A 10,032-nucleotide genomic window follows, 5' to 3' on the forward strand; every position below is an offset into this window, starting at 1 on the left:
CACAATAAAGTAAGGAATTTATTTTTAATTGGCTGCAGAGATCGATCAGAAATATTGTCTTTGCCCAATATTGTTTGATTCAAAATGGGTACCAAGTACCACTGTTATATTTAAACAACATGCAGTTTGGAAAGGGTCAACACAACGGCAAACGTCCAGATACACTTACCTGCCTGCCAAACTGGCAAAAGAGGTGGGTGGCCTGCACTTATGGAACACAGGAAAGACACCTGTGACCTTTTCCAACAGAAATTACTTGGATTGAATCACTAACATTTCAGACAGGACGACCTGAAATAGCAGAACAGATTACAAGGGAGAAGTAGCATTTCTGAGGGAGAAAATATGATATATATTTCACAAAATCATATTATTGCCCAGAGTAGGTTATGAATATAGTTCATTCATATACTATATAATGAAAGATATGAACTTGTAAGGCGTGCGTCCTGGCAGAAGAGAAGTCAGGCGCAGGAGAGCAAAGAATGTGTTACAACGGTGCAGTTTAATGATAAAAATCACAGTGAAAAAAAACCATATAAACAATGGGACAAAAACCCCAGACATAACGTGCACAAGCACTTACAATAAACAATACCGGACAAGGACATGTGGGGAACAGAGGGTTAAATACACAACATGTAATTGATGGAATTGAAACCAGGTGTGTGGGAAGACAAGACAAATGGAAAATGAAAGGTGGATCGGCGATGGCTAGAAGACCGGTGACGTCGACCGCCGAACGTCGCCCGAACAAGGAGAGGCACCGACTTCATAGGAAGTCGTGACAGTACCCCCCCCCGCGCCCCCGCTTGACGCGCGGCTCCAGCGGCGCGTCGACACCGGCCTCGGGACGACCCGGAAGGGCAAGGCGCAGGGCGATCCGGACGAAGATGGTGGAACTCCTGCAGCATTAAGGGTCAACACGTCCAAGACCGGAAACCCAGCACCTTTCCTCCCGGCCCCTCGCCCGACACCTCGAATCCAGTATGGAGCGAACAGAGTACGCCGGAGCCCCCTCGATGTCCAGAGGGGGCGGAGGAACTCCCGCACCTCAGCTCCTGGAGCGGGCCAGCCACCACCGGCCTGAGGAGAGACACATGGAACGAGGGTTAATACGGTAATCGGGGGAAGCTGTAACCTATAACAAACCTCGTTCAGTCTCCTCAGGACTTTAAATGGCCCCACAAACCACGGACCCAGCTTCCGGCAGGGCAGGCGGAGGGGCAGGTTTCGGGTCGAGAGCCAGACCCGAACACGGGGCCTCACTGCGAACACCGGGGCCTCACTGCGGTGGCGGGCTGCGTTCTCCTTTTGGCGCAGCGCGGCCCGCTGACGGTGAACACGGACAGCTTCCCATGTCTCCTCCGCCACCTGAACCAGTCGTCCACCGCAGGAGCTTCCGGTCTGACTCTGATGCCAAGGTGCAGAAACGCGCTGGTACCCCAGTACGCACTGGAAGGAGAGAGGTTAGTGGAGGAGTGGCGAAGCGAGTTCTGTGCCATCTCGGCCCAGGGCACGAACGCCGCCCACCCCCGGCCGGTCCTGGCAATAGGACAGCAGAACCTGCCCAAATCCTGGTTTACTCTCTCCACCTACCCATTACTCTCGTGGTGAACCCTGAAGTAAGCCTGATCGAGACCCCCAGACGTTCCATGAACGCCTTCCAGACCCTAGACGTGAATTGGGACCTCGATCAAACACTATATCCTCAGGCACCTGTAGTGCCGGAAGACGTGCGTAAACAAGGCCTAGGCAGTGTGTAGGGCCGTAGAAAGACCGGGCAGAGGGAGGAGACGACAGGACTTCGAGAACCAATCCACAACGAACAGGATCGCGGTGTTACCCTGTGGGGGGGGGGTCGGTTAGAAAATCCACCGACAGGTGCGACCAAGGCCGTTGTGGAACGGATAAGGGGTGTAGCTTCCCTCTGAGCAGGTGCCTAGGAGTCTTACACTGAGCGCACACCGAGCAGGAGGAAACATAAACCCTCACGTCCTTAGCCAAGGTAGGCCACCAGTACCTCCCGCTAAAACAGCGCACTGTCCGACCGATCCCAGGATGACCAGAGAAGGGTGACATGTGGGCCCAATAGATCAACCGGTCATGAACAGCAGACGGGACTTACAGACGCCCAGCGGGACACTGGACGGGAGCGGGCTCTGCATGTAACGCCTGCTCAATGTCCGCGTTCAGCTCACACACTACCAGCGCCACCAGGCAGGAGGCGGGGAGTATGGGAGTAGGATCCATGGGCCGCTCCTCTGTGTCATACAGCCGGGACAATGCGTCTGCCTTCACGTTCTGGGAGCCTGGTCTGTAGGAAAGGGTAAACACAAAACGGGTGAAAAACATGGCACACCTTGCCAGGCGAGGGTTCAATCTCCTGTGTGAGGGTGACATTTGAATGAACTGGTCTGTAAGACCTTTCATGCATCCCTTCAAGAGCAAAGTTTCCTAAAATGTTCTTAGCACTAAGATCCTAATTAGAGCTGTTGAAGGATTCTCTTCCCACAACACATACTGTAAGTCCAGGTTGTGTCCCAAATGGCACCGTATAGTCCACTACTTTCAACTAGGGCCCATGGCGCTCTGGTCAAACATATTGCACTTTAATAGGAAATAGAGTGCTATTTGGGTTGAATTGCAATATTCATATTGTATCAGACTATTGATTCAGCAATTACAGTCATATTGGCTCAATTGGGAACAAGACCAAGACATACAAACAGCTGTTTAAACAAAATGTTCCACTAGATCCAGGAAAATAAATAGACAGGAATACCATTAAGGTAATACATGAATATGAGTGTTTCCAATTCATCATCTCTGCTTTCTCCACTCAGCTTTTCAAGACACAATGTTTCCCTCCCTACAACTTTCCACTCCCCTATCAGAATCGTAATCAMCTCCTTAGTTGCTGGACCGCCACTGGGCACAGATGGGGGAATGGATTTGTACGCTGTCCAATATTTATGTGTAACTATTTATGATAACAAGATAGATACAACATGTATTTTTGGTATCTCTTATCCTCGTACTACATTCACAAACAGCTTTTCAAACACCTGCTTCATAGTGTGAGATTGAACAATATAAGGGGATGTGTTCTTTTGCTTTGTGCTGATGTGGGATTACACATAGATTTTATGCTAAATTTAAGGGCATGGTCAGAATAGAGAAAATGTTCTGGTTAAAATCAATTAGTCTTTTGTATGTGCCTCATTCATTTTGAAGTTCCCTTTTGAAGGGTAAAATTTGGATGTCTCAGGAAGGTGTGTAAACCTACTTTGACCTTTTAGTCGGGAGTCTGATTCACATGCACAAACCACAGGTTCCTGATGTTGGTAAATTGATGCAGTGGTTTCCTAAGGTTCCTTATCCAAAAAACCCAATGAACAAGACATGTCAACCAGCACCACAACATGGTGGGTAAAAACAAACACACTCTGGGAAATAATTTCTCTGGTATATTCTTTAATATTAGCTACGCCAAATGACGTCTCTCAAAATGTAAGATAATTGCTGTCTTAAAAAGTCTTAAAAAGTCCAGATGATTACGGCTCATATTTTTTTCTATGTCTTTTTTATTTATTTGAGCTTAATAATTGCATTCCAAGGGTGGCCGTGGCAGTCACGGGAAAACACAGGGTGTATCCCAAATGGCACCCTAGTGTGCTACTTTTGACCAAGGCCCATGAGTAGTGCACTATATATATGGAATAGGGTACCATATGGGACTAAACCATAAACGTACATTTACGTCATCACCAGGGGTTGGTGCCCTCTGGGCCGAATCCTAAGAGTGGAACCAGCTAACGATGTAGCCAGGAGGCACCCTGACAGTTAAGGTTATTGGTGAGAGAAGACTGCTCATTTCTCTGTCATTGCCCTCCTGATAATGCTCTGGTATACACACACACACACACGCACGCACGCACGCACGCACGCACACCACACACACACACACACACACACACACACTGAGTGACACGGAAGGTCACATTTGTTGTGTCATTCTATTGACCAGTAGGAATCCTTATGTTGACTACCTCACTGACATTGTCACTCTGTCTGTGGGGTCATGTCCAAGAGACTCAGGATGCGTCCCAAATGGCACCCTATTCCCTATATAGTGCACTACTTTTGACCAGAGCCACCCTATGGGACATTTTTAGTATTATGTACTGTACATCGGATGGAATATTCAATTTAAATACAAGATTTGAATTACCTGGTGGGTGAAGAACTGGTAGAAGACTCTTCTAGTGTCCATTTGTCCATCAGACAGAGGTGGGATCAAGTCCCTATTATTTGAGTAAGTCTCAAGTCACAAGGTTCGAGTCTCAAGTCGAGTCCTAAGTAGAACAGGTCAAGACTGGAGTCAAGTCCAAGTCATGCATTCTGAAAGCAAACAAAAACTAAATCTATAAATGCAATGACTTGTTCAGCTACAAATCTTTGTCTATTTATTGAGTCTACCAGACAGCCCTTTTCATTATTTTGTCTATTTGAATCTATTAGACAGCCCTTTTCATTATTTTGTGTAAATGTAAAATAGGGACCTTGTATCAGTCATAAGGTCATGAAATCAGCAGAAGGCAAGCAAGGCAAGATGACGTGCTCAGAGTGTACATTTATTTATAGATCTTGGTGATCCAGTGGTGAAAGCACCATATCATATAAAAAATACAAGTAGCTTTACAAAATATACACAAGAATTGCCCAAAAGAAATAGCCTCTGTATCATGCTTAACATGTCCTATCTGAACAGACACAGGTAGAGGGAAAGACTGTACAGCCTCCTCTTGAGAAATTAAATTGAATCTGTCTAACAGGAGCTCAAACAGGTAGGCCTACATAATACACTAAACAAAAATATAAACGCAACACGTAAAGTGTTGGTCCCATGTTTCATGAGCTGAAATAATAGATCCCAGAAATGTTCCATACGCACAAAAAGCTTATTTATCTTGAATGTTGTGCACAAATGTGTTTACATCACTGTTAGTGAGAATTTCTCCTTTGCCAGTATAATTCATCCACCTGACAGGTGTGGCATATCAAGAAGCTGATTAAACAGCATGATCATTACACAGGTGCACCTTGTGCTGGGCCACTCTAAAATGTGCAGTTTTGTCACACAACGCAATGCTACAGATGTCTCAAGTTTTGAGGGAGCATGCAAATGGCATGCTGACTGCAGGAATGTCCACCAGAACTGTTGCCAGTGAATTGAATGTTAATTTCTTTACCAACGTTTTAAGGAATTTGGTAGTACGTCAAACCGGCCTCAAAACCGCAGACCACATGTAACCACACCAGCCCAGGACCTCCACATCTGACTTCATCACCTCCGGGATCGTCTGACACCAGCCACTCGGACAGCTGATGAAACTGTGGGTTTGCACAACCAAAGAATTTCTCAGGGAAGCTCGTTTGCGTACTTGTAGTCCTGACCTGGGTCTTGACCTGACTGCAGTTCAGCATCGTAAGCAACTTCAGTGGGCAAATACTCACCTTCGATGGCCACTGGCACGCTGGAGAAGTGTGCTCTTCAAGTATGAATCTCGGTTTCAACTGTACCGGGCAGATGGCAGATACAGTATATGTATGGCGTTATGTGAGAAAGTGGTTTGCTGATGTCAACATTGTGAACAGAGTGCCCCATTGTGGTGGTGGGGTTATGTATGGGCAGGCATAAGTTACAGACAACAAACACAATTGCATTTTATTGATGGCAATTTGAATGCACAGAGAAACCGTGACGAGATCCTGAGGCCCATTGTCGTGTCATTCATCCGCCGCCATCACCTCATGTTTCAGCATGATAATGGACAGCACCATATCGCAAGTATCTGTACACAATGCCTGGAAGCTGAAATTGTCCCAGTTCTTCCATGGCCTGCATACTCACCAGACATGTCACCCATTGAGCATGTTTGGGATGCTCTGGGTCGAATTGTACGACAGCGTGTTCTAGTTCTCGCCAATATCCACTAACTTTGCACAGCCTTTGAAGAGGAGTGGGACAACATTCCACAGGCCACAATCAACAGCCTGATCAACTCTATGCAAAGAAGATGTGTCACGTTGCATGATGCAAATGGTGGTCACACCAGATACTGATTGGTTTTCGGATCCACACCCCTACCTTTTTTTAAAGATATCTGTGACCAACAGATGCATATCTGTTCTCAGTCATGTGAAATCCATAGATTAGGGCCTAATGAATTTATTCCAATTGCCTGATTTCCTTATATGAACTGTAACTCAGTAAAATCTTAAAAATTGCTGCATGTTGATTATATATTTTTGTTCAGGGTACTTTGATCACTCTTTTGTTGCTGAGAATTTTCCTGCACTGCAGGAAATGCAGATTTATATCAATTCTGTCAGGTTTTGGCCAAGACTGTTCGGGTTTTGGTCACTAGATGTCCCCATTGCACCTTTTTTGTACCTTTTGTTTTTCTTGCTCTAATTATTGTTTGCACCTGTAGGTCATTCCCTTGTTAGTATTTAAACCCTGTGTGTTCCTCAGTTCCTTGCTCAGTGTTTGTAAGTTAGCACCCAGCCCCAGCCCCAGCCCCAGCCCAAGCCTTGTTTTATTCAGATAGTTCTCTTGTTGGATTTTCCAGAGGTTCTCTGGTTTAGTTCTTGTGTATTATTTGAGTAGTCTTTTGAGGTTTGTTTTTCCCTGCTGTTTTTTACCACTTTGTGGAGTTTCTTTTGTATTTTGGAGGATTTCCATTTTGTGCCTTTTGGCTTTATTTTTGGACATTGTGGATTTAGTTTCTTTGCCTGAAGATTTTGTTCTTTAATTAAACCACCATCTCTAGTACTGCTGTGTCTGCCTCATCTTCTGGGTTCTGACGATTATTAGTGACTGTTTCTCGCACCGGGTCCTGACAAATTCTTTGTGATTTATATAAATTCACTGAAAACTAGTGATGGGGGAAATAGATATAGTTACATTTTAATGATACATCGTATTGTTTTGACAATATAGCAATATTATTTTTGCGCTAGTTGGCTGTACCTGTACCAAAACCCCAGTATTTTCCTTCATAGCGTGTTCTCCAGCCTCTTTTCCTACATCTGTATTTCTAGGTAGCGATTCATCCACTACATCCACCCCTCAACCTCCTCCTCACGAGACAATTGCRACATTTGTGCATAATGACATTACAGAGTTCCAAATGGCACCCTATTCCCTACATAGTGCACTACTTTTAACCAGAGCCCTAGTAGTGCACTATATAGGGAATAGGGTGCCAAGAGGCAACGGTCATTCAGTCTTGATGGGGTCCTAGCTGAAAACCTTTATTATAGGCTAGAATGCGTATGCGGCTACCTTGGACAGAATAATTGCTGAATTGTTGCCAAATCCCCATGACTGTTTGTGAAGAATTGCTAACCACCAATATTATCCTGATACACGTGACAAGCATGACAAAGTTATGTTATAGTAATATAAAGTCACAAAAATAATCAAATGTCAATGGAAAAGAAAGGCATGGGGGATTTCTAAGGAAAGGTGCTGTTATCAATTCGGAAAAAAACGAATCCAAAGATTCAGATGGCAGATTTCTAGTCCAAACTTATTTATTGGCTTGCTTGATGCAACTAAGATTTTACTTTTCTCAAAATTGCTCATACCTCATTGGCCTGTGACACACAATATAATTAATCTATTATCAAGCATAACCCAAAATTGTTCATATGACAAAGTGATAATTATCTTTATGGCCCAGAAACTATTAAGTGATAATTAAGATGTTTTGTGATGATGATATTTTAAATTAATGGTAAAAGTAAAAACACATGTTTGAATCATCGCTGACATTCTTTGAAAAGAATGCTGCCATGAAATTGAGCAGATCTGAGTTTGTAAAAGCTAACAAAAAATAATTACTTTTATATCTCTCATCAACCCTCAGACATTTTACGCCCTTCTTACTAAAAACTATTGGGCGCAACAATCCATTCACTGTCAGCAGCATAGAGGTGCTTCCCTCTTTCTATTGCTCATTGACAGACCACTTTAGACAGTGACTGTGAGTGTGATCCTACTGTAATGCTTTTGCGTTGTCACACTCCTCATGTAGGATTTTTATTTGAGCCAGTTTGGTACAGCAGGAAGATAATCCTAAAGCAACAGAAAAATGTGAATTATTATGTGGATTATAATTAAATTGACATTTTTGTAGTGGTTGACACATTTTTRGTAAGGGAAAATCAAGTCAAAAATTTCAGGGTGGAAATTACAAACTTTAGAAGCCTTTTTAAACCTCAAATACACTGCAAGTTTTACATTTCCTGTACTGCAGTAAAATTCTCCTGCAACAGGTTGATCAAATTAAGATCCTACATCTGTAATTGATTACTCATAGTCACCTGGGGAGGGAGATACAGTGATAGGATCACTAAGAGAAGTAGTAGCCRAGCTCAATACAAAGGACAAAGCTATGGTTGCATCCCAAAAGGCACCCTATTCCCAAAATAGCACCCTATTCTCTAACAGCAAAAGTTGTGCACTATGGTGGTACTTGGGATACACAATGCTACTAACTCTTGAGTCTAAGCACATGAAGACAGCGGGCCAAAATAAACTGTGTATGGTGGTGGTCATGCCCCTGAAGCAACCAACACATTTCTTCAAAATAGGTCAGTGATCTGACTATTTTTATAATACAAGTAATTTATATCATTCTAGGACAGCGTGTTGACAGGAGTGTTTCTACAAGGTCCCTTGTCTTTTACCCTCTCTCCACATATCTCTCTCCATATCCCTGTCTCCCAATCCCTCTGAGGGGTCCATGGGATATACAGTGGGGAGAACAAGTATTTGATACACTGCCGATTTTGCAGGTTTTCCTACTTACAAAGCATGTAGAGGTCTGTCATTTTTATCATAGGTACACTTCAACTGTGAGAGACGGAATCTAAAACAAAAATCCAGAAAATCACATTGTATGATTTTTAAGTAATTAATTTGCATTTTATTGCATGACATAAGTATTTGATCACCTACCAACCAGTAAGAATTCCGGCTCTCACAGATCGGTCTGGGCCGGGCTCCATGCAAGATCTCACCTCGTGGGGCATCAATGATCATGAGGTGTGAGATTACAGGGATCAGCCAGAACTACACGGCAGGACCTGGTCAATGACCTGAAGAGAGCTGGGACCACAGTCTCAAAGAAAACCATTAGTAACACACTAACGCCGTCATGGATTAAAATCCCTAAAGCAAGTCCTGACGCAGCGCACGCAGTCCCCCTGCTCAAGCCCCCAGGCCCGCTCCCTCGCGACAGGTGTTTGCGCCAGATGACATCTGGAAAGATCCAGGGGAGGAATGGGAGAAGTCATGTGGTCTTGATGAGACAAAAATAGAGCTTTTGCTCTAAACTCCACCTCGCCGTGTTTGCCAGGAATAGAAGGATGAGTACAACCCAAGAACACCATCCCAAACCGTGAAGCATGGAGGTGGAAACATCATTCTTTGGGGATGCTTTTCTGCAAAGGGACAGGACGACTGCACCGTATTTGAGGGGAGGATGGATGGGCCATGTATACGCGAGATCTTGACCAACCAACCTCCTTCCCTCAGTAAGAGCATTGAAGATGGGTCGTGGCTGGGTCTTCCGCGCATGACACGACCCGAAACACACAAGCCAGGCAATAGGAGTGGCTCCGTAAGAAGCATCTCAAGGTCCTGGAGTGGCCTAGCCAGTCTCCAGACCTGAACCCAATAGAAAATCTTTGGAGGGAGCCGAAAGTCCGTATTGCCCAGCGACAGCCCCGAACCTGAAGGATCTGGAGAAGGTCTGTATGAGGAGTGGGCAAAATCCCTGCTGCAGTGTGTGCAAACCTGGTCAAGAACTACAGAAAACGTATGATCTCTGTAATTGCAAACTAAGGTTTCTGTACCAAATATTCAGTTCTGCTTTTCTGATGTATCAAATACTATGTCATGCAATAAAATTGCAAATTAATTACTTAAAAATCTAACAATGGTGATTTCTGGAG

Source organism: Salvelinus sp. IW2-2015, linkage group LG19 (assembly GCF_002910315.2).
Source record: "Salvelinus sp. IW2-2015 linkage group LG19, ASM291031v2, whole genome shotgun sequence".
NCBI lineage: Eukaryota > Metazoa > Chordata > Actinopteri > Salmoniformes > Salmonidae > Salvelinus > Salvelinus sp. IW2-2015.